Source organism: Panthera leo, chromosome A1, assembly GCF_018350215.1.
Source record: "Panthera leo isolate Ple1 chromosome A1, P.leo_Ple1_pat1.1, whole genome shotgun sequence".
In the NCBI taxonomy this organism is placed as follows: domain Eukaryota; kingdom Metazoa; phylum Chordata; class Mammalia; order Carnivora; family Felidae; genus Panthera; species Panthera leo.
The window spans coordinates 9,762,542-9,785,084 of record NC_056679.1 but is presented as its reverse complement, the minus strand read 5'-3'; the positions used below and the strand labels follow the sequence as shown (position 1 = coordinate 9,785,084).

At 48.2% G+C, this 22,543-nt stretch overlaps 1 long non-coding RNA gene and 1 other non-coding gene across 5 annotated transcripts in view; one reads left to right on the top strand and one right to left on the bottom strand.

Moving 5' to 3' along the window:
• Positions 1–20,865, bottom strand: part of LOC122223980 — a 37,994-nt gene extending 17,129 nt beyond the window's left edge. For 2 of the 4 annotated variants that reach the window (XR_006204634.1, XR_006204597.1), the window contains exon 1: positions 18,685–19,768. This is a non-coding gene — a long non-coding RNA (uncharacterized LOC122223980). Of the gene's footprint in view, positions 1–2,421; positions 3,548–18,684; positions 19,769–19,839 lie in introns of those variants that run through there. The other 2 variants (XR_006204619.1, XR_006204611.1) reach the window with 2 other exon arrangements.
• On the top strand, positions 18,239–18,312 carry TRNAN-GUU. Its single transcript has one exon. It is a non-coding gene; the product is annotated as a tRNA-Asn (tRNA).
• Positions 20,866–22,543: the final 1,678 nt, after the last annotated feature.

The following is a 22,543-nucleotide window of genomic DNA, read 5'->3' as shown; positions in this document are numbered from 1 at the left end:
CACTATAACACAACCAACCGTTAGCACAGGAAAGGGAGGAGCATGACAGCAACAGATTTCAAGGGCAATTCAGAAGATGCGCTCCAGCCTGCACGGTGAGGGGGCGGAACCCCCGCGTCTGCTGTAGAAGCTGCTGAGGGCAACATTAACCTCCTCAAGCTACATCAGAGACGAACGGCTGTGTCTTTTTTGTCCAGAAAGATCTGGACCCCCTCCCCTGGTCCCCAGAACGAAACCTCACCGCCAACCTCTCCATCTTTCTACTCAAGGCGTTGAGAGCCAACAAGGGAAACAGGAACAGGACTGTCAATTAAGATCAAGTTCAAGTTCGCCAGGTGAGCCTTCTCAGCAGCATCCCTCCCTGGGTAAATGGATCAGTCCTCACCTGAGTACTGTCCTTCCCCGCTCTGAAGCGGCCTGGAGAGGACAGGCATACCAATGATTCAATACTAGTGACTCTATGAATCGAGAACCTGCCGACGGTCCAAGAAGGGAAAAAATAAATACATGCTCATATATTAATTCCTAGAAAATCGGTACTATTTCTATAGTTACCGTATTTTTTTTTTTTTTTGAATCATGAATAAGAATACCTGGGCGGTCCCATTGTTTGCTACATGAATCCAATAATGGGATGGAATATTTTATTTCATTGTTTTCCTGGAACCCTGGGACATATGATTGCTAAAACAAACCTCATAAATGCTCATTTATTTTTAATGCATTTATTTTAATGCATGCAAGACATATCATACACATAAAAAGGATTTATAAGACATATGCACATTTTAAAGCTTAATAAAATGAACACCGGGTACCCACCACCCCACTCAAGAAATATATGTCAGTTGATTATTAATAATAAGAGCTAATATTTTCTAAGCACTTATTATGTGCCAGACACTGTTCTAAGCACTTTACATATATTATCTGATGGATTTTCACAACAACTTTATATGTTAAGCATCACTATTATCATTTCATAAATGGAATAACAAGCCTCCGTGTGGGAGCTTGCCCGAGGACACACAGATAATAAGTGGTCGAGCTGGGGTAGAAACCTAGACAGTCTGCCTCTAGAGCCCACACTTTATTTTTTTTTTTTTAATATTTATTTATTTTGGGGACAGCACAAGCCGGGGAGGGGCACAGAGAGGAGGACAGAGTATCCAAAGAGGGCTCTGGGCTGCAGGCTGATAGCAATGAGCCCAATGCAGGGCTCGAACTCATGAACCTCAAGATCATGACCTGAGCCAAAGTCAGACGCTCAACCGACGGAGCCACCCGGGTACCCCCAGAGCCCACACTTTAAATCACTACACTATACAGAAGCCCTTGGCTGTACAGGATATTGGGACAAATTGACCATAAGATGAAACGTGTATGCAAACCAAATGTCTCTACTGACCCCTACTCTTACATGGAGGGTGAGTTGGGGGGCAGAAGCCTTCCTAACCACAACAAACAAAAAACTCCTGAGACCCAGGCTATCGTTGCCAAACAGCAGCAGATTTAAAAGATGTAAAGGCAGAAACAACAGGGCAAAAGGTATAATGATTTTAAAAAATCCTATTACCCGCACCTACAGACACATATACCTCATGGTTATTTTGCATCAAATGCAAACTTTGTCCTGAAACAGCCAAACATGATGTTAGAGCTTCAATGATCACGGGAATTTTTGATTCCACAAATAACAATTAAGGGGAAGATGGTTTCAATTGATATATTCATCTTAATCTCAATAGGGCGGCATGCAAGGGCCATGACTTTTTTTTTTTTTTTTTTCCAAATGTCCGAAATCAGAGTATTGGTGGGAATCAAAGATCTTTGTAAATGACCGAGCTTTAGGGGCGCCTGGGTGGCTCAGTCGGTTGAGCATCCGACTTCGGCTCAGGTCACGAACTCGCGGTTTGTGTGTTCAAGCCCCGCGTCAGGCTCTGTGCTGACAGCTCAGAGCCTGGAGTCTATTTCAGATTCTATGTCTCCCTCGCTCTCTTCCCCTCCCCCGCTCATGCTCTATCTCTCTCTCTCTCTCTCTGCCAAAAATAAACATTTTAAAAAAATAATTAATTAAAAAAAAAAAAAAAAAGACCGAGCTTTAGAATGCCAGACAAAACGCCAGGAAGGTCTGGCTGAGGTTGTGCGTCTGTGCAAGGCGTCCGGGGCAGAGAGAGAGCCTGCTGCAGAGCCCGGTGGGCGAGGTCCGTCCGCCTCTTCCTTCCCCTCCCCTTCTCCTTTCCTGGTGCTTGGGCTCTTCCTCTCCACCCTTCCCTTCTGACTTCACTTCTTTCCTCCCACTCACCCTCCACTCCACGCACTGCATTTGTCTTTCCTTCCACACCCATTCTTACAATCACCTCCTATTTCTGCACCCAAATGCCTCTTCTTTGCACCCTTCAGACCCCTCGGGGAGCTCACCGAAGATGTGTAATGTGCCTCCATTAACAGCTGGTTCCGGGCTCCAAAGCATGGAGCACATTTGTGGAGGGACATAGGCAGGCAGGGTACAGACGCGAACGAGACTGGGTCCTCCTGGCCCCAGACAACTTCCCGTCTAGAGAAGGAAGCAGACAGAAGCCCATATAACAAACCCAGGCTGAGTGGGCTAAGGCAGAAAAGTAGGGCTAATACTATGGGTGAGCAGACCCCTGGGGGGAGGCCAGATTCGTGCTGCAACAAGGAGGGCTTCCCGGAGGAGGCAGCAACTGAGCAGAAGTGCAGGGTCCTGCCTTTCTTATCTCCGAAGCTTCACATGAAATGCTCAGGAGAGATGTCTTCACAGGGGTTCGGAGAAAGGGTTGCCGGAGAGTTTCAGCACCCGCTTGCATAACCGCGGGAGCCCGAGCTCTGCACACAACCACGCCTGTGGCTCCCCGCCCCAGCTCACACAGCTACGATTCCCCGGGGATTCTGTCTCGAGGTCCAGAGCTCCGAGGGAGATCAGCAGAAGGGAGCAGAGACAGTCTTAAAGATCTTGCCTTCCTGGCCCGGAATGAGACTCAAACGCAGGCCCGGACACTCAGCTTCTCTCACGTTCCCTCACCCCCGGCCCCTCTGTACGGGGTTTCCAGCCTGCCTGCCCTTCGGTTCAGACTCAGGACAGCAGGGAAGGTGAGGAAGTGGAGAGGGAGGGCGAAAGCAGATGATTCTTTCAAGAATCTGCTCTTGAGCAAACCACTTCCCCTCCCTGGGCCTCAGTTTCCTCATCCGCAAAATGAGAAAGCCCGTCCCTGCCAGCCCAGCCGGGCCAGCTGTTTTCTGTTTCCGTCCTGCCCTCCCTCGGTATGTCTTTCTCTTGCAGTCAGATGGGGCTGTTTCCCAGTTTCTGGAAACCGCTTCTCACCATCTGCCTATCATCGTCCTCTTCCCCCCTGTGGCTTTTCTCTCCCCTGCCTGGGCTCCACGGTGGGGGGACACAGGCCATGCTGCTGTTACTTTGGGGCCGGCCTTTCGGAGCCTCCCTCCCCTCCGCCTCACAGCTTTCAGTGGGCACACACGGACAGGAAGCCGGGCCCTCGAACTGTGTGCTCAGCACTTGGGGCAAGAGCCATTACCCCCAGCCTGACTCACAGAACGGAATTCAGAATCTCTGCAAGGCCAGCCGAGCCAGGTTGGGGAAATGGCCTCCTTTCCCCCCCCCCCCCCCCCCTTCGAACCCTGGTTAAGACTTCAAGGAAGAGTTAGGGGAGCGTGGTTGTTGCAAGACGGAAGCGAGGGGCCCTCCAGGCAACGGCGAGGACACGGTCTGAGGCGGGTACGGCGTCCGCGGTTGATAAATGGGAGAATGAACGCTGCTGTGGATTCTGTCGCAGAGGACGTTCCCTCCCTTTAGCACCGCTGCCAGAGAAAGGGACTTTTCTAGGATACACTCCATATGGAAAGATAGGACAACAGTCCCGTGCGCGTAAAAGCCATTTCCCTTTGGGTCGTTGTGCTGGAAGCTTCCTCCCGGCTTCCTTCTCCCGAAGCAGCTCCTGACGGGACACATCGGTCGGAAGGGCTGGCAAAGCAGGGCAGGCTGCTCAGGCGACCCAGGCGTGCGGGTGGGGCGACCCTCCTCCACTTGGCCGCTGGTCCATCTGTCCCTTCACTCCCGCGGCCCTTCCTTTGTGCGCCCACCTCCTCCTGCCTCCCCGAGAACAGACCTGAGACGCTATGCCAGCCTGAACTCCCGTCCCCACCCCGACAGGCACAGCCCACGGTGCCAGGGGTGAGCTCATGAAGGTCACAAATGTATCTGTTCTCATCCCTCACGACAGTCTTGCTCTCTCCCTACACGAAACGCCTCCAGCATTTGTGTTCTGGAACGCTCAGCCAGCGTCCAATAAACTCTGCCTTTTTTGATTGTAATCCCTTTGCTGCACAGGCCCAGGGTCCCCAACAAACTGTGAGTCGCTCTCGAACCTCTCTAACCCCGGTACCTGTCGACGTGTCTCATTCATAGTCAGCGGATTCCTTTTTATTTTTTATTATGGTTTATTACACAGATAAAACATGCTCACGGTAGGATTACATGTTTATTGGCAGAGTAAATCACCACAGAATCAAGTGCACAGCCTCCAAAGCTATTAAAGAAATGCAAATTTTTTTTAAATGGAAGATATTCTTATACATGTATTAAATTAAGACAAATCAATAAAAATGAAAAAATGCTATGCAAGAGTGATTATGGAAAAGAGTGTGCTTACACAGCATTGGTGGTGGGGGGGCCACCTGTCGTTCGGTTCAAGACTCTGGAACACTACCTGGAGGTATCTCACAGGACGCATAAAGATCCCCATGCCCTGGGGCGCCTGGGTGGCTCAGTCGGTTGGGCGTCAGACTTCCGCTCAGGTCACGATCTCGCGGTCCGTGAGTTCGAGCCCCGTGTCGGGCTCTGTGCTGGCAGCTTGGAGCCTGGAGCCTGCTTCAGATTCTGTGTCTCCCTCCTCTCTGCCCTTCCTCCGCTCGCACTCTGTCTCCGTATCAAAAATAAAAATAAACGTTAAAAAAAATTTAAAAACAAAAGATCCCCACGCCCTTTAATTTGGGATACGAGTGTTAGATCTGGCATCAGGGTATCCTGAACCTTCTCCATTCTATATTCTCCTCTCCTTGTTGCCTTCCCTCTCTCTTTCTCTCTGTCTCTGTCCTCTCTGTGTCATCTCCTCTCTGTCCACCTCCCCTCACCGGGGATTTCCTTCTGCCACTGTGTCTGTCCTCAACCACATTGCCAAGAGCCCGTCCTCATTCTGCTCCAGAGTAGAAGGAAATGTCTCCCTGGGCTAGACTTTAAGCCTCTGTCTTCCAAGTGTCTTCTCCAGTGTGGATAAGTCCCACCTTGCTTGTGCTCCTCCCATCAGAGACTTCACCAAGCCCTCCGGGTGAAATCAGGGTGTTCCCTGTGAGACATCACCAAACACCAGCACTCCGTGTGCAAGGCCAGGGAGCTATCCTTTCCTCCCTGGAGTGGGCGTGCGGAGCAAGAGCCAAGAGCAGAGACTTGGAGCTTGCTCATGGAGAACATGCACAGGCCAAGGCCAGCAGCGAGACCCCCCCCCGCCCCCCACCGCACTGCTTCCTCCCCAGCTCCCTCCCAGGACCAGAGGAAAGAAGAGATGGGGGGGGCGGCGGGGAGTGGGGGTGGGAAGGGAGTGCCTGTGCTGTTTCCTTACTTAGCTGGTCCTGTTTGCTCTTCTCTCTGCCGTCCAGCGGCCACTGTCATGGTAGCCCGTGCCTACTTCTCTTCCGAGCCAGTTTGGAGGTTCCGCTGGGATTGTCCCGTGGACAAGCTCTCCGTTGGGAACTTCACGGAAGCACAAGGTCTTGGCTCAAATACTGTAGCGGACGCTGAGGGTGCCACGGCTGGAGGCCAGAGGTCCACACTCTTCACGGCACCCGGCAGATTCTTTCTTTCCTTTTTTCTTTTTATTGGAGCTTCGTCGACGTACGATGTCATGTTAGTTTCAGGTGTTCAGGGTAGTGCGTCAACAGTTCTATACATTATACAATGCGCACCGCCTCCAGTGTGATTGCCATCTGTCACCATCCAACGTTTTTACAATATTATTGACGATTTCTTCTCATCCCTGTGCCTTATTGATTTCATAACTGGAAGTTTGTACCTCTTAATCCCCCTCATCTATATCGCTCATCTCCCCACCCCTCCCCTCTGGCAGCAAGTTCTTTCTTTATTTTTGAGAGAGAGAGAGAGAGAGAGAGAGAGAGAGAGAGCACAAGTGGGGGAGGTGCAGAGAGAGGGGGAACAGAGGATCCCAAGTGGGCTCCGTGTTGACAGCAGCGAGCCTGATGGGGGCTCAAACTCACAAACCGTGAGATCACGACCTGGGCCAAAGGCTGCCGTTCAACTGACTGAGCCACCCAGGTGCCCCTGCGAGTTCTTTCCTGTAGAGAGAATCCAGAGCACCCGCATGGCTTCCACAATCCCCTAAAAATCACCTACTTCTAGGGATCCAGGAACGGAGTTTTAAGAAACGTTAGCCTTAAAGTTCTAAAGTTGCCCCCTTCCCCCTCCCTGAGACAGGAGCTGGATGCTTTTCCCCCCAGAGCAAGCAACAAGTGAAAGGAGATATAAGGGAACCGCTGGAAGAAAGCGGGAGCCCCTCTCGCACGCGGAAGGACATGCGCCTGGTGCTGCTGTGGGATGGGCAGAGGGCAGCGGGATGGATCTTGCTAGAGCTCCATTTGTGTCTCTTCAGTTTGGGAAGCATGGACCCTGGTGCCAGGGGCATGGGATGAGGGTAACAGCGGGAGCTCCTGCAATTCGTCGGCTAAAAACGCACACGGTTCCTGTTGCACAGCAGTGTGAATACAGTTAACCCTACTGACCTGTACATTTTAAAGGATCAAGATGGTGAAGTTTGCAATATGGTTTTTACCACAGCTTAACAAAAAGGGGAGGGATGCACAGGGTTTTCCACGGCCCAGATGGGCACTGCGGAAGGTAGCTGTCGGGAGCCCCGGAGGATCCCTGCCCAGAGAACTGCCTGCCGCGGGGACACGCAAGCAGGAAGAGGCCAGCGCTTACTGCTTCTGAGGACGGGGACTGAGCCGAGTGGTGGCAGATCACCCGGAAAAGGATCACCCACTTGAAGGGATAGACACGTACAGACTCCCCAGCAGAGGGGTCACTGTGGAACCTCAGACAGGAACCCTAGGGCCTCGCTATGCCTGCCCCACGTGGTACCCACTGGTGGACAACTGCTGGCCCAGAGCTCCCCACTGGGTTGGCTAATACTTCCTCAGATTGCCACCATAGTCTGGGGCGTCCCCGTCCAATCCTGTTTCCTCCATCAGCTTTTACAGCCATTGCTCTGCCGTAAACCTCTTGCACTGGTAACCAGTTCAGTATCTGCTCCCAAGGGGATCCAAACAGTCACAACTGCAGAATTTCAGAACTGGTCGCCCCAAATCAGGCCAAATGCCGCGGGTTGAGCGAGTGTCTCTCTCTGGGATGTGTGAGCGCTTTTCACTCTTTTCCTTCAGCTCTGAAACACCAACACCTAATATGCTGTTTGTTACACACGATTTCTGTATCCTATTACGTATCGCACAAGCCAACTTTCACTACGTAACACTGTGGTGACAAAACCTAAAAATCTCCGTGGCTTACCACGACAAAGGTTTACTTATTTACCGGTTTATTTATTTATTTTAAAGTTTATTGACTTATTTTGAGAGAGACAGAGACAGCGCAAGTGAGGGAGGGGCAGAGAGAGAGGGAGAGGGAGAATCCCAAGTGGGCTCCATGCTGCCGGCGTAGAGCTCTACATGGGGCCCAAACTCACAACCCCAAGATCAAGAGTCACACACACTACCAGCCGAGCCAGCCAGGTGCCCCAACAAAGGTTTATTTCTAACTGATTTTATAGGTTACCCGTCACTTCTAGATGTCTTCCCATAACGGAATCTGGGCTAAAGGAACAGCTTCTCTCCTTGATGTGCCTTTTTAACGGCAAAGGGAAGAGAGCAAAAATGCGAGTGGACATGTGCAATGCTCTGCAAGTTTCTGACACTCATATTTTATTAGCCGAAGCAAATCACACGGCCAAACCTGACAATGAAGCATGGAAGTATATTCTTCCCACAGTCCGAAGGCAGCAGGCAAGGATATCTAATCCTCCTCTGAAGGGGCAAATATTTGAAAATACAGAAAGATGCCAGGGCTGAGGTCTCCAAGAGTTCTTGACCTTTCCTAGTTGTGCCAAAGTGGCTGCCACGGCTCCAAGAAACAGAGCTATTCCACACAGGAAGGAAAAGAAAGGGGGAAGGATAAGCAGGAAGAAATGCTGGCTGAGTCTGTCAATCTCTTTCTCTCTCTCTCTTTTTTAAGATTTTTATTTTTATTTAAAAAAAATTTTTTTAAGTTTATTTATTTTGAGAGAGACAGAGACAGTACGAGTGGGGCAGGGGCAGAGAGAGGGAGAGAGAGAATCCCAAGCAGGCTCCGTGCTGCCAGCACAGAGCCCAAAGCAGGGCTCAAGCCCACGAAACCATGAGATCATGACCTGGGCCAAAATCAAGAGTCAGACACTTAACCGACTGAGCCACCCAGGTGTCCTTAAAGGTTTTTAAGTAATCTCTGCACCCAGTGTGGGTCTCACACTCACAACCCCAAGATCAGGAGTCACACGCTCTACTGACTGAGCCAGCCAGGAGCCCAATGTCTCTTTGAAGAGTTGTTGTTATTGGGGGGTTTTTTTGCTTTTTTTTTTTTTCTTTTCTGGCAGGCTGCCTTAAAGACTTCCACTTACTTACGTTTCACTGGCCATTTCCCTGTGCAAGGAAAGCGAGGCTATGTTATTCAGCTACCACCCCCAATAGAGGGGTTTTGTGAGTAAGGAAGATAGTATGAATATTGGGTGCTCAGCTGGTGGTTTCTGCCATTCCAACAAGAGAGGTATCGAAAACCTTTTGAAAGCTACAAGACAGAATGAAACAAATTAACTAATGAAACTGAAAAAGAAGCCACAGTCTCCAATTTTCTATGGTTGTTGCAGAGATGCTGGAAGGTGATGTACCTACTAGAACCCTGACATGTTTCTGGGCTCTGAGTCAGCAGCTGGGCTAGAAGACAGAAGCAAGAAGTGGGCTGAAAAGAGACAGAACTCGTGAATGTCTTACATGGACAACTACCCTTCACACCATTTTTCCCATCATGACCCAGAAAGCCAGCACTCAGCATTTACTCCCATGCAAAACGAAACAAAACCCAAAGATACTAAACAAAATATTTCAGCCTTCTTTCTTTAAGCCTCTATTTGGAGGCCCCTGCAGCCTGACAGCCCCCTTCTCGCCCACTTTACCCAGAGCTCTGAATCCAAATCCTAGTTGGTAAAGTAACTGGCTTGAGAACAGACCACTGTGGAAGTCCACATCAGCTAGGCAGTCTTTCTGCCTTATATATGAGCAAACCGTTGGGGCTTACCAGGCAAACGAGGGGCTCTACTGCAGGGTCAGATGCAATCTCAGCTGATGCCACACCCACAACCAAATGTTAAGTGAAAGTCTGTAGGCTGAACCATAGGCCCACCCCCAGCCCTGTTGTATCCATGCAACAAGAACAGGTTGCTATGAAAATGGAACATTCAGAGAACCACAGAGGAGTACTTATAAACTTAAAAACTCTGCCTATCACAAATATAAATATTAATACTGGGAAGAGGGTGGTAGATTGGGCAGTGCAAAGTAAAATCTTCATATTGAAGAGTTAAAAGATAATGTCAAAAGTCTTCCAAATAAGTAAATAGAGGTAACAACATATAATCTAGAGTTCTGAAGGTAGCCACAAGAAGAACTAAATAAAGAACCTGTTTTGAAGGAAAGGAAGGTAGGTAGGAAAGAAAGGAGGGAAGAAAGAAAAGAAAAAGAGGGAGGGAGGGAGGGAGGAAGGGAAGAAGGAAGGAAGGAAGGAAGGAAGGAAGGAAGGAAGGAAGGAAAAGAAAAGAAAACATTTTCTCTGAGTTTGGGATTCAAGGAGGGGAGGAAATGTGGAAGTCCACGACTTTCCCCTATAACCTGCTCTGTATTATTTGATCTGTTGCCACTCACATGGACTTCTGTACCTATGCTTTCGGCAACACTACATTTTTAGATATATACACATTGAAACTGCTATATAGCATTGCAGTGTCTAAATATAGCATGTTTATTTATATAGATCCTTTAGATGACTATTTGAGTCATTTAAAACGTTTCGATGTTAAGAACAATATTGGATCAAACAGTCTTGTATACATCCTTCTGTACAAGTCTGGAGGAGGGATACTCTGCACTGGAGGGAAGGAGTCTAACTTCACCAGGAAACTGACAAATTGCTCTCCAGGGCATGTGGCCAGCTCTCATCCATAAGAGATAAAAGCGCCAGTGTTCCACAGCCTCACCAATTGTTTTTCAAGTCTCTTACATTCTGCCAGTCTGGTGGGTGTGAAATGACGTCTCACTGTGACGCTGCTTCCCAGATTATTAGAAGAGTTGAAGGTCTTCTCATGAGTTTACTGGCAATACGGATTTCCTCTTCACTGATGCTTTGCCTGCGTTTCTGTTTTGTTGTTTATCTTCTGCTAATTGGTAGGCATTCTTTACGAATTCTGGATACTAAGGCTTTGTGGGGCACACGTGTTGCAAGGTCTTCTCTCAGTCTATTTGTTTTTTAAATCTGTTTACTTTCTGCTCATTCATTTAACATACATTTTAAATGTAATCAAATACATCAACCTTTTATGTTCATACTTACGTTGTGTTTATGAAATCCCCTCTTACCCTGAGGTCATCATGCTGTCTTCCTTAGGGCACAAAGTAACACTTCAGTTAATATATGAATAAATATATGAATAAATAAAGTCTTTCCAGGTTGTTGGTCTCCGGGACATTACACAAATCCAATTTTTATTTTGTACAAGCACCTTGCTCATACAAGCAAATTTGTATTGCAAGATCAGACTTAAAGACAAATGTTAAAGGGGTTGTTACCATTTATCATAATGAAACCAAGCTGAAGCATGCCTTACTTTACACACACGGAGGTGTACAACCAGCGAGACTAACTAATTCCTCTTCACAAAAGATGCACTTGAGAAATGGGGTTTTAATATACAGCAATGTTTAGATTAGAAATCAGAAAAACAATCTTGCTAGTAAGGGCTACAGCAATACAACAGGGCACCTGGAGCAGCCCATGTATTGAAAAAATTGTACTGAGCCTCTATTGTACGGCAGACCTGTAAGAAAAATTGTGGAACTTCCTTTTTAAAAAGGGGGGGGGGGGAGGGGGTGGCGCCTGGGTGGCTCAGTCGGTTAAGTGTCTGACTTTGACTCAGGTCATGATCTCAGGTCATGAGTGTGAGCCCCTCATCGGGCTCTGTGCTGACAGCTCAGAGCCTGGCACCTGCTTCGGATTCTGTGTCTGCTCCTCCCTCTGCCCCTCCCATGCTCATGTCTCTGTCTCTCAGTAATAAATAAGCGTTAAAAAAAAAATTAATAAATAAACATTAAAAAAACCCTATGCAATCATTAGATCTGAAAGCCAGAGTCATTGCCATCAGTAGCACCAAGTCAACGGCTCTAACGTGCATGTTTATCAACCGCATCCCACTGCTTTTCTCCTTAAGCCTTTGTCTTTCGTGTCCTTTCCATTCTCCGTGGCCCCATCAAGGCCTCCTCTCTCCACATCGAGTTTATAGAAACAGTCACCCAACTGGTCATCCTCCTTCCAGCTCGCTCTCCCATCCTCCCGTGCTGGACGAAACGTCCCCCGAACCTGGCTGTGATCAAGCCTCCTGCTCAAAATTTTCACCGCATCCTTGCCGCACTTCGGATAAATATGCCATAGAAATGTGTACGTTGTCCCTTTGATGAGTATTTAAGTCATTAAAAATTTTCCACTCTTATGAACGATACCATTCGTAACGCAAATTTTCTCGCTGGGTATTCAGGGCCCTCCATGCTCTGTCACCAATTAGCTTTCTTTATGTCCCATCGCAGCCTATGTAAGTCCTGTGCTTCCTCTGGGCTGATCTTCTGTTCTCCGCCTTTGTTCCTTCTCCTCCCCAGCTAAAGGATCCTGCCAAGGACAAGCCCAAGACCCACTTCTTCCACTGACTCTTTACTGACTGTTCAGTGATTATTCCCACCTAACATTCCTAAAACACTTAGCATCTGTGCCATGCAGTTGGCACATGCTGTCTTGAAACGTTTTTATATATCTCCTGGTTCCCAAAGTAGATTAAAGCGATCTGTGGGCAGGAATGATGTGTCAGAGAGTCTTGGGCAGAAGGGAGGTCCCCGAAGCATCCAGCCCAGTTCCTTACAAGATTCAAGAAGTATCTGCTGACTGTCATTTAGCCCCAAATGTATTAAATTTTTCATAGTATATTCACCAACGTTAAAGAGAAAAGTCTTAATATTCTCCAGTAGGTTGGGTTATGCTTCCCAGATGAAAACGACTCATGGTAGAAAAAGACAATTAATGCAAAGAAGTGTTTTTGAACATTAAGAAGAAATATAAGAGTGACCTAAAATCTCAGGCACTCCACATCTCTTTTTAAATGAAAGCATATTTGGGGTGCCCGGGTGGCTCAGGCAGTTGAGCGGCCGACCTTGGCTCAAGTCATGATGTCGCGGCTTGTGGGTTCGAGCCCCGCATTGGGCTCTGTACCGAAACTCAGAGCCTGGAGCCTGCTTCGGATTCTGTGTCTCCCTCTCTCTGCCCCTCCCTGGCTTGTTCTCTTTCTCTCTCTCTCTCAAAAATAAATAAACATTTAAAACAATTTTTTTTTAATAAATAAATGAAAGCATATTCATTACTGAAGAGTCACACGTTGTAAAACTCCCCGCAGAAGTTTACACGTTCCCCAGACACCCTTCTCTCAGGGGGTTGAAGACTTGGAGAAGAGAGGCCAGCATTGACGGTTACGCTGTGCTCGGCCAAGACCCACAACTCCGCACACTGGGCTGTCCAAGTCGCCACCTCACGCGGGCACTCTTCTGGCCCCAGACAGACCAAGTGGAGAATAACCACCTACCACCCTCTACCTGTAATTTCGGGAAACTGCTGCCGTCGCCTTTCATCACTGGCTCCTTAAAAGTACTGCTTGCTGCAAATGCTTTAGGAAATAGCGAAAAGAGGTAAAGAAGAAAATACAAACCACCACCCAGGCATAAGTTAGAGGCACTAACACTCTTTTGGAGGTTTCACCAAAACTACACACACACACACACACACACACACACATGCACCGCCCTGTGGGCTCCTGCCCCACAGGCAGTGAGAGGCTGTGTGGGTCAAGGTTACAAGCGTGGCCGCCAGAGCCTGACTCCAGGTCTGAAACCTGGTCCCACCGCTCACTGGCTCTGCAACCTGAACAAATTGCTTCCTGTGCACATTCTTTCACCTGCAAAATTAGAATCATAGCCTCATAGGGTTGCCAGGGGTTTAAGTGAGGTGATATATATGTCACGTCCGTACCAGCGAGATGCGTAGAAAACACCGGGCAGTTCTGAGTTATCATGATTAGACAAGTCCCCATCTTACCTTTGAACTTGACATTTTATCAGGGCTCTGTTGCCAAATCTTCTTTGAAAATATTGTCTTTATGGGGGCGTCTGGGTGTCTTAGTCGGTTAAGCGTCTGACTTCAGTTCAGGTCATGATCTCGCGGTTCGTGAGTTTGAGCCCCATATCAGGTTCTCTGCTGTCAGCGTGGAGCCCGCTTTGGATCCTCTGTCCCCTTCTCTCTGCACCTTCCGCTTGCTTGGTCCCTCTCTCTCTCTCTCTCTCAAAAATAAATAAATAAATAAATAAATAAAATAAATAAATAAATAGGTTTTTTTAAAAAAAGAAAATATTGTTTTTATATGTTTCTCTATCCTACTTTTAACTTACCACTTTATCACGCCTATATGTTTTTAATATTCTTTTAAAAAATTATTTCTGATGTCTGTATAACTAATACTCTATCTTCTAAATATGCCACATTTATCATTTCCTTCTATTGTGGGATGTTCGGGTTGTTTCCTATTTATCACTATGATATATAATACTGTGATAATAAAAACTTTAGTCACATCCCTGTTTGCTTTCTTGTGACTTCTAACATAGAATTTCTAGAAGGATAGGGGATAAGCATTGTTTAATGTTTACGTTACCAAACCGCCATCCAGAAAAAATACTCCAAGTTCACACCCATCAGTCCTGTGTGAGAACAGCCTCTATATCCATGACGGTGTTTTAGTGTTATCTCTTTTCTCTTTTTTTGCTACTTGGGAAAAAGAAAATTTTTATGTCATTTAATTTTGATTTTGACAGCCAAACTTTTATGATTATATTGGCCAAGTGTATTTCCTCTTTCGGGAATATTCTATTCATGTCCCCACTCTTTTGCATTTGTTTGATTTCTTTTGGTTGACCTGCAAAGAGGTTTTTCATATTAATTGGTAAGTGCTCCTTATACTAGCAATTTAATTTTTCTGTTACATCTTATTTTTTTCCAGTTTACTTTAGAGCTTACGGCTTTTATTTCCTCATTGACTCAGCACATAGTTATTGAGTGCCTGCGGTGCCAGACAATGTTGTAGGTGCTGGGGATTCAGCAGGGAGCACGGCCGGCTAAGATCTCTGTCCCTGAAGAGCTTACATGTTAGTGGGACAGTGGAATTGCAATGCACAGAACCATCTAGTTCCTGGAATGCCTGTTCTAGAGTTTTATAAGCACCTGTAACTTCTTAGACACAACGGGCCTGTTAAGTCATCTTCCTTTCAGAAAACCATTGTAGCCACTCGAATACAGAGGAAGAGAGACCCCAGGGTCTCTTGATAGAGAAAATTAGATAATAGTTTCAAACGAGTCTGACTGGAAGGGCACCCATAGACTTTCAGACGGGACTTGGGATATCAAGAGCACATCTAGAGTTGTTTCTTTTTCCTTTCACACGCACACCTCGCTTACACATCCCACACTAGGGGGCAGGAGAAACAGAGGCGTGCGGGCACGGATGACGAGAACAGAAAAGCTTGGGGTCCTACCTGAGTTGGCTCAGGCTGTCACCACAAAGTGCCACAGAGTGGGTAGCTTAGAAACAGCAGCACCTTCTTTCTCCCAGTTCCGAAGGCTGGAGGTCTCAGATCGGGATGCTAGCCTGGTCAGGTTCTGGGGAGAGCCTTCTTCCGGGTTGCAGACTGCTGACCGCTTGCCGCGGCCTCACACGGTGGGAAAAGGTTGAGCTGGCTCTCTGGCCTCTTCTTAAAAGGGCACTAATCCTATTCATGAGGGCTCACCCAAGTACCTCCCGGAGGCCTCACCTCCAAAACCCAGCACACTGGAGATTAGACTTTAACATGCGAATTTGGGGAGGCCATAACGAGGCTCCATAAGCAGAGGGGATTGTGCCAGGAAGGACTTTATGGAATGGTTGATGCACCAGCACCAATCTTACAAGAGATTCCCATCCCTCGATGGATGCACAGGAGAGTTAGGGGACCCACAACAGGAGCAAAATGGCCTTCTCAGCAATCTGTGTGCACGTGTGACTCAAGCACCAGATGAACGACCACCCCTCCAAAGTGTCAACTCTTGGAGGGGTGCCCGGGTGGTGCAGTCAGTTGAGCGTCCAACTCTAGATTTGGGCTCAGGTCATGATCTCACGGTTCATGAGTTCGAGCCCCGCATCAGGCCTGCGTGGTATTCTCTCTCTTTTCTCTCTCTACCCCTCCCCTGCTCTCTCTTTCTCTCTGTCTCTCCAAATGAATAAATAAACATTTTTAAAAAAGTTTTTAAAAACCAAGTGTCAGCCCTTGGAAACAACTCCAGAGAAGCAGACAGAGAGAATCCTGAGTTAACTGAGATTGTGCTTTGGGCAGCAGCAGAACAAGGATCAAAATAAAAGTTGAATGGAGTTATAGAAAGTTCTATTTCTCATACCTCTGAAAGATCTCCCTGTGCTTTTAAGAGGGATCATGCAAAAAAGAGACCATTATTTCAACACATAGACAAGAATTCCCACAGTTCTTAAGAAACCAAAAATGCAGATAGAAGGTTCTGTTACATTTGCATAATCTTAAATTCACTTTTGCAAAGGCAGTTCCAAAACCAGCCGTTCCAATACGTACAAGGTGGAGGTCACCAATCCCTCCTTCACCCTTGGCCCCTCGCAAGCAACACATACATAAACATCCCTACAGAGCCAGGACAAACACAACGGACCCCCAAAGTCGCCCAACGCAGATGAACAAGAACCTCGTGAGGACAAAATCTCTAGATGGCCCTCCTCAGAAGACTCCTCCCTCACCCCCTCTCCTTGCACGGCTCAGGCTTCCCTGCCGCCTCCACTTTGTCCGCTGTCTCCACTCTTTGTCAAAAGCTGCCCGCTTATCAGACGCTGCCCTCTGTCACTCTCAGCTTACTCCTCAATAAAGCAGAGCTGGCTTGCTAGGAGGAAACAAGCAGAGAAAGATCGGTTCAGAAAAGATGTTCCGCATCACTAATCGTTAGGGAAATGCACGCCAAAACCACAATGAGATAACACTTCGCACCCATTGGGATGACTACTTAAAAAAAGTGGAGGGGGGGGGGGATTGGTGGGCAGGGAGGTTGGTGAGGATAGGGAGAAAGAGAAACCCGGGGTGGATGGCACACAGCAGGTGTGGAAAATGGTGTGATGGAGCCTCAAAAATTTTTAAAAGGGGATTACCATACAATTCACCAATTATACAGCTGGGGATACCCCCAAAAGAACTGAGGGCAAGGCCTCAAAGAGATGCTCGCACACCCATGATCACTATCACTGCAGCATCAGTCACAAAAACCGAAAGACGGAAGCCACCCAAGTGTCCCCAGACGGATGAATGGGTAAAGATGTGGCCTATTCATACAACGGAACATGATTCAGCGTGAGAAAGGAAGGAAATGCTGCCCCAGGCAACGATATGGCTGAATTCTGAAGCCACTGCGCTAAGTGAAATAAGCCGTCGTCGCAAAAGGGCAAATGCCGTCCGATTCCACTCCCATGAGCTGCCTATAGTCAAAGTCATAGGGACAGAAAGGACAAGGGTGATTGGCAGGGTCACGGAGGAAGAGGGGAATGAGGCGCTCGCGCTTGAGGGGTTGAGAGCCTCAGTTGAGGCCAGGACAAAGCTCTGGAAGCGGATAGTGGTGGCCGTTGCACAGCGATACAAATGTACTTAATGGCACAAAACCGTGCGCTTCTAAACGGGGGAGGGGGGGGTGAATGAGAAAAAGAACTTGGGGGAGGAGTGGGTGTCGGGGCAAATCGGAAGGAAACAGGAACACTCAAGGACCGGCTTTACGCCCTGGAGAGCTGGAGGGAACTCCCCAGGCTGTAGGGCCAGGAGCGGGGAGGCGGCCCCACCGAGCTCTAGGGACTGGCCACCCAGAAGGATGTCTGCAGCTTATCTTAATCGCCACACCCTCCACGAAGCCCCCTTCTGATGTCCCCTAAACTCTGCCCGATCAACGGAGGCCACATGCCCTCCAAGCGGGCACCGGCTGGGTCTCAGGAAGGGAAACACATTTAGCCCAAGCACAGATCGACGTTCGGCCCGGGCGCAGACGCACGGTGTCTGCGGAATTAAAAGGTAACGGTGACGGGTGGTGCCGAAGGGGGGGGTGGGAAGCCTCGGGGCGAGGGGACACACGCGACGCTTGGGAAAGCCAGCCCTAAAGTCTGGGGCCTGACACACGCGGCCCCCGTGCTCCGAGCCCACACCGCACTTGCTTCTTCTCTCACAGGCTCTTCCGGGACCCCTTTGCCCAGTTCTCCCCGCGGGACCCAGGGCGGCGTCTGCTGGGGGCCGCGGGCACCCGGCGGCGCCCCGCACGCGGCCCGCGCAGACACGCAGGGCGCGCCCCTCCGCGTCCCCCGGGCTCGCGCCCCAGGGCGGGCGCGCTCACGAGCTCGGGCCGGGGCCGGCGCCGCCCGCGGGGGCGCGCCTCGTCCCCACAGGAGCCCCACGGGCCCCCCCCTTCCCTTCCCCGCGCGGCCGCGGGCTCGGCCTCTTCGCGCCCGCGCCCGCGCCCGCGCCCGCGCCCGCGCCCGCGCCCGCGCCCGCGCCCGCGCCCGCGCCCGCGCCCGGCCGACCGCAGCCGCGGCCCCTCCCGCCGCCTCCTCCGCGCGCTCCTCCGCGCGCTCCTCCGTCCGGCTCGCGCGGCGACGCCCTGGGCGGCGAGAGCCTCCGCGGCCGCGGAAATCTGTACACACCGCGCGGCGAGCCTGGTAGCTGGGTCTCTGTGGCGCAATCGGTTAGCGCGTTCGGCTGTTAACCGAAAGGTTGGTGGTTCGAGCCCACCCAGGGACGGGCAGCGCTCATTTTCCTGAGATGACCTCGATACGGATCCATTTTAAAATGGCAAGCCTGAGATTTTTAGTCGAACGGGGAGTACGACGCCACCACGCTTCCAGGAGAGAGGAAGACCTTGTCCTCTCAGTATTTGTTGCACGGCGGGGGCGATCGATCTAAGAGGGACTCTGCGTCTGGACTGGCAGCTTGTGCCTTGCTCATTCAGGTCCCGTGGTCATTTATCCACGGGAAACCTACACACATTCTTCGGGAGACCGGCCCAAGATTGTGCTTCAACAGCAGTAACTGTAACGAGGGGGAAATAATTGCCCCTTGACAAGTGAATTTCTCCCAGAAAATCGGATACCACCAAAAAGTAAATGTACTTACTCAGTACTGCCTTATCTACTGCCAGAAGAATCCGAGGAGCTGTTCGATGAACATATGCAAGGGGAGTCACCTACAAGTATGTGGGGGCATAATCACCCCACGTAACTGTGCTAAACGGAGCTCTGTTTTGGACAATGGACTTGAACCTACGCAAAGGTGTTAATGTTGGCGTTAGGTCGCTGACACAATTTTCCCTGAAATTAAACTCAGGCAGAAATTGTTTGTATGAGTTCTTGCTAAAAGGTTTCCAATGACGTGTTTTCAACTCCGGTCTCACAGAAGACACAGATCTTTTACAAGCAGATGGTTCACATAAGACTTTCTATAAAGATAGAGAAGCACACGATAATATGATAACGTGATGCTATAATTCGTTCCTGCCAAGATTGAGGTCATGTGGTGGGTGCTTTGTCTCCGGGATGTACTTTTCCTGGATAGAACCGAGAGACTCGGAAGAAGGAATAAGTTAGCTGCGTCACTCGGCGGTCTCTTAGGAAATGCCTTGGCAAATGCTGGCTGATAATTATTTATCAAATAATTGTTGATAATAAAATACCCTCTGTTGTCTAGCGAGAAGCCCTAAAAAAGGAGACACAGTGTTGCACTTGAAGGATTTCAGGCAGATTCAGCAGTAGCCGGCCCCCCACCCCCACCCCCCACATTCCAAGCTTTCCACTCATGCTTATGGATAGATTATAGTAGAAACAAGAAAAGGGAAGGCAGTTAGGTCATAAGATCATTCGTGTACTGTCCAAATCTAGTCTAACACTTCAAGATGGAGGAGGCATAATATTTGCTAATACTTAAGTCATGGGGCCTTAGAAAGCATATCCTTCCGCTTTAAGCTGATTGTATTTATACTAGGTTATAAGCTCCTTGAGGGAAGAGACCAACTTCTGTTCTTAGTGATCATTTTAGATTCCAAACTGCTTCCTTCAAGATGCAGTTCAAATTCTTGAGCTTAACACACAGAGGCTTTCATGATCTGTGGCCTTGTCTCCTACCATGTTCCTGCATGAAAACTTCTAGTGGTTATATGCATTTACCAGGAGTTCCTTCAATGGCGCGTGCTGCTTTGTACCCCCCCCCCCCCCCACCCCCCAGATGTCTTTCCCGTTACCCTGATGTGCCAGGCCCCGCCCCCTCTGTACACACCTGGGTAACATCCGCAGAGGAGTTACCTTCTCAGGGAGGCCTCCCCTGATGCCCCTCCTCCATTCATTCATCACGCTACCCTGAAAACAGGGAGTTACTTGTCACCTACGCTAGAGTACGAACCCCTGGAGTGTAGTGACTACGTCTTTATTCACATTGTTTGCTCACCTAGCACAGGCCTGTCACATGCACATGCTCAGGACAGATGCGTTCCCTGCCTTCTCAGAGTATGTGATTAACAGAGATAGATACTCAGATAAAAATGCATATGATGAAGTGTCAGCGTGAGGGCCACAGAAAAATGTTCCCAGGCAGTAAAGGAGGAAGTCAACATAGATAGGCTGGATTGTGTCTCCGTGGAGGATTTGAAACAACCCTGAAAGATCTGGACAGGCCAGAAGGCAGGGGAGAGCTATTTAAAGCTGGCAAAATTTGGAGACAAGATGGGGGTGGGTAGGAGAGGAGCGTAACCAGAATATGGAACAAATGTACTTAAATAGAGCGCACTGAAAATGTTCTTAGCTTGCGGAAGGGCCCTGAAGACCAAAGGATGAGGCTAGACTTTACCCTATAAAGTAAGGGAGTAACTGTTAAAGGTTTCTGTTTCAGGATATAATGAAATTTAGTCTCGATGGTTGGTCTGGCAACAGAATAGGGAAAATAAGAGATCAGAGAACAGTTAAGAGGCAATTATATTTCAAAGGAGAGGCAATGAGGTGACTTTAGAAATGAAGGATGTAATTCAAGGGAAGACTGGATAAGATTTAGAGACTGAAACAAGAGGGAAATGTGGAGGGTGGTGCCTACATCTACAGCCTGGGTGACCCAGGAAATGGTGATAGTGTTGCTTGATGTTGGAGGGGTCTTAAAGAAATCTTGAAATTAGAGAAATTATACATTGCCCATACTTTCAGTTTACCGTACTTGTGGCTGGTTCTCCACCATGGAGTTCATCTAAAACCTAGCCCCAAAAAGAAAAGAAAAAAAAACCCAGTCCCAGAATCAGTCTTCATTTTTTTAAAAGTTTTTATTTATTTTGAGAGAGAAAGAGAGAGCATGCGCACATGTGTGAGCTGGGGAGGGGCACAGAGAGAGGGCGAGACAGAGAGAGAGAGGGAGCCAGCACGGAGCTTGATTCGGGGCTCGAATCCGTGAACCATGAGATCATGACCCGAGCCAAAGTCTGACACTTAACTGATTGAGCCACCCAGGCGCCCCTGTATTTATTGTATTTGTATTCTAATTAGTGATAAAGGTTATAAAGTATGTCAAATCCAAAGTGTTTAGGGATGGAAAAATGACTAAACTGAAGCTTTTAAGGTAATACAAAGAACTAGAATAGTCTAATACCATTGACAAGCCACTAAGAAACCAGTTTTTCTTTTTGTTTCTTTTTTTTTTTTTTTTGCTGAGCGATTAAGTAGATACGCAAAATTAGTAATAAATGACTTCAGACCCCAAAAAAAGGCTGCTTTGGGGTTTTAACACTTAATACCTTATTTTTATAATCTGCAATGACTTGATGTGAAGGGCTTTACTATATTGATCTTTTAAGGGTTGCTTCTATAGGGATTTACAGCAGCAGCAGATACCAATTTGTATTTCTTTCCTTGCAAGTTACTTTAATGACATCCAGCAAACTGTCATATTTTATTACCCCCTTGGAGGAATTGAGCCATTCTTCATTGCTTTTTTTTTTTCTTTTTAGTAAAAACAGAACAGAAATTACCGTCTGCCAAAGAGGACTCAAACTAGTTATTCCCCAAGATAAAGTGACAAAGTAAATCAAATACACACTTTAAGGAGACCCTCGACTATCTTAGTACTAAACTGGGAAGTCGGTTATTATAGATTATCATATGTGTGTGTGAGCACAGTGGTGTTTATTTATACCTAACTGAACAACATATTCACTTTAATACTAGAGTTTAGGCTAGTCTGATAATTGAAATTCACTAGAGTGTAAACTACATAGGCGAAACTCTACATTGGATGTGACTCAACATAGAACTGAAGTTTGAAACACAGAATTTCTCCATTAATCATCACGCAAGGAGGTTCTTTACTGGGACCACAACTTTCGTGGCCAGTGGGGACATCAGTTTACTGCTGCAAACATTTTGCCATCCTGCTGAATTGGCCTGGTTTACACTGCCTTAGGGCTGGGGGAGCAGTAAATATCTGGTGTTGTAGACACTTGAACCTCAGCATATTCCACGATCTCCGCCTCCAAGCCTGGTGGGAAGGTATACTAACAAGAGAAGGCTGGCAAGAAGGGTGCTTTACCAAGCTATTAAGTACCTGCAATAACCAAACAAAATGAATTTCCATCTTGAGATGTGAGGTCTTTCACAAGTTCCTTTTCTCTCGATGACCTCTTGCTTCTGTGGTTACATTTTAACTCCTGACGACTGTATTTTACACTTCTCCAGTACTAGATTTGTTGTCACTTTAGCCCGTTTGCTATGTTGCAGAAGTTGATAAGCCCCTTTTCATGGATCTGCCCGGATTAGAAACAACCTGGTATGCCGTTCTGCCTCCTTTGCCTCTTCTGTGGCTTCCTGAGGGAACACTGGTTGGGGAGAAGGGGTGTGAAGGTCCTGGTGCTCAAAAGTGAAAGAGAGTCAGAAAGTCACAGATAAGCTCGCTGAGCAGGCCTGTTCAGAGCCAACCAACTATGGGGGACTCTTTACAGGCACCCACA